Source organism: Centroberyx gerrardi, chromosome 15 (genome assembly GCF_048128805.1).
Source record: "Centroberyx gerrardi isolate f3 chromosome 15, fCenGer3.hap1.cur.20231027, whole genome shotgun sequence".
Lineage (NCBI taxonomy): Eukaryota > Metazoa > Chordata > Actinopteri > Beryciformes > Berycidae > Centroberyx > Centroberyx gerrardi.
The window spans coordinates 30,488,164-30,491,052 of record NC_136011.1 but is presented as its reverse complement, the minus strand read 5'-3'; positions in this window follow the sequence as shown (position 1 = coordinate 30,491,052).

The window sequence follows — 2,889 nt, the reverse complement described above, 5'->3', positions numbered from 1 at the left end:
CCGAAACACCAAACACCAGCCCCCCCCCCCCCCCCCCCTCAGTCTGCTGCTGCTCCGGGGATTCAAACCGACAACCTTCCCCTCCCTGTGACCTCTGACCTGCTGCAGCAGACAGAACTGACTTTTCCTCTTAAATAGCTGCAAACTTACAGAGAAGCTGTCTCTCCGTCCTGCTGATCATCTGTCTCTGCTCCAGCTGCAGCTCAGAGAAATATTCAACCAAGACGCTGAAACTTTACAGCAAATTAAACAAATCATTTCCCTGTAACTCATGACACATCTGGTTCCTGAGGAAACCTGGGGATCTGGACTAGAATTTAAAATAAAGTTCTGTGAGTTTGAACCAAGCGGCCAAAACCCTCAGCTGGATGTTGAAGCCGATCCTGAAGCAGCAGCGGTTCCTCCAAACCTCCATGAAGTCAACGGACCACAACCAACTTCTGATAAAATATAAAGTCAATACTAGGCATGGGACGATATGAAAATTTCATGTTACGATTATCCTGGCCAAAATAATTGCGATTCACGATATTATCCTAATAATCATCAAAATATGCTTAAAACTCTTAAAATGGCACTAAAACATACTGGAAGTTTTGTATCTGCTGTTTTGTATGTTTTTTTTCACTGAGCCCATTCTAATGAATTCTATCACTCAGAAGAACGTTGAAAATTATTTGGTAACGTTAACTGACTGGACTGGATAACATTTGCATACAGTCCTATCTGAATATTTGCAGTGAAAATGAAACGTCACTGCGGACTGCAGACGGTCATGTCTACATGCATACAGCCTATTAATGATCAAACCTACATTAGTTGTTGTTGTGGTTGATAAATACATGCACAGCGATGTTAACTGTACATGCAACTGAACGAACACTTTCACTTTCTACTTCTTCTTTTAATAGGCTACATCAAATGAGAAGGTGGATTTTCTGTAAAATTAAATGGTGTAAACCCGGCGTTTAGTGATTTATCTTTAGTGAGCTGGCCAGGCATGGGACAGGAAGAGAGGGAGCGCACCACAGTGCTAACGTTATAACGTTACGTCCAACCAGAGGTAGAAGATGAAGCAAATTAGCTATTTAGCTACACAGCTAACATTAGGTAGGTAACGTTAGCTATGTAGCTAAAAAGCTAATTTGCTTCGTCTTCACAAATTCACTGGTGACCAAAACGTTAACTAACGTTCACAACACAGTATCATACCGTAACGAACATTTAGATAAACGTCAACATGTGTTGGTCCCGGGGCAGACGCTTCCTCCGGCAGGTTCTGCAGGTGAGCTCCTCATCTCTCTGTCCTTCCTTAGTTCTGAATCCATATTATTAATATTAATATTATTAATAGTATTTCCACACATCCGATTTACCTTTTTTGTGGGATACAACGGGCGAGCCGAGCCTTCAGCCGTGGTGACGCCTGACTGGAAGATGCCGGCTCCCCTTGTGGCAAACGGCAATTCAAAATGAATCAGGAAATCAGTAGGACTGTACGTTAGTGAGCTAGACCGCTTCTTCAAGTCACTCGTGAGGATATTCACGCTCATGTGAGGATATTCACGATTATCCCGATAATGAAAATTCACCAAGATAAAATTATCTTGAGTGTTTTTATCGCGATAAAAGATAACATCTTATATCCTCCCATCCCTAGTCAAGACATTTTCTCCACCAGAGGTTTTGGTCTCAGCAGCTAATTTCACTTCTTCTAATGTGTGTCCTTATGGAGATTTTCAAAATAACTGTCATTAACAGAAAGGGCTGGGCGATAAAACGATAACGATATCTATCGCGATATAACTTATACTCAATAAAATCATAACACATGCTCGATAGAAAGGTCGATAGAAACCATTGCTGGGTTGGTGAAGCAGCAGCTCCACACAGCGAGAGGAACACGGAACCAAGCGGTTCCACCAGAGAGAGGAACACGGAACCAAGCGGTTCCACCAGAGAGAGGAACACGGAACCAAGCGGTTCCACCAGAGAGAGGAACACGGAACCAAGCGGTTCCACCAGAGAGAGGAACACGGAACCAAGCGGTTCCACCAGAGAGAGGAACACGGAACCAAGCGGTTCCACCAGAGAGAGGAACACGGAACCAAGCGGTTCCACCAGAGGGAGAGAGAGACGTTTCTTCATGACTTCCTAACCTCATCTCTCTTTTTAGCGCCGTGATCGCTGGACCCGTTCTCTCAACTTTGTCTGAAGCGCGTCGCTCGTCAATGTCACTTCAGAGTTCTACCAACCAATGAGGATGAAGCAGGGGCGGGACCAAGACCCGGCATCCTGCTGTTTTGTAGCTAACGTTAGCTAGGCTAACGTTAGCTAGGCTAACGTTTATCATAGCAACACCCGGAGACTCTTCCCAGCTCCTCCGGCTCAGCTGATGCTGCCACAGCTCAGTCTGCCTCGCACGGCGAGTCGGGCTGAACAAAACCAACGAGGAAGAAACTAACGTACCGCTGAGAGAAGTCAGAGTGAGTATGTGAGTCGGCAGATTTTAGATTTCAATCATCCAATATCTTAATGATTATGTAAATGCTGTATTTTGCACAAAGGATATATGCTGACCAGAAATTATTTTTTTTCTGAATATTCTACCTCAGTTCTTAAACTGTACTGCCTTGCATTTGTTCTTTGGCAGCCACTTAACAGCAGACCTCACTTTCATGTTCTCTTCTGATTGAAAATTAAAAAAATAACAAATAACACTGGTATCTTCAGCTTTCATTCAAAAGTTAATTTTTAAGCCTGACAAAAATCACTTTGTTTAGGCCTATATCGTGATATATATCGATATCGACTGATACATTTTTTTTATATCGTGATAAAGATTTTTGCCATATCGCCCAGCCCTATTAACAGATATAACAGATAAAA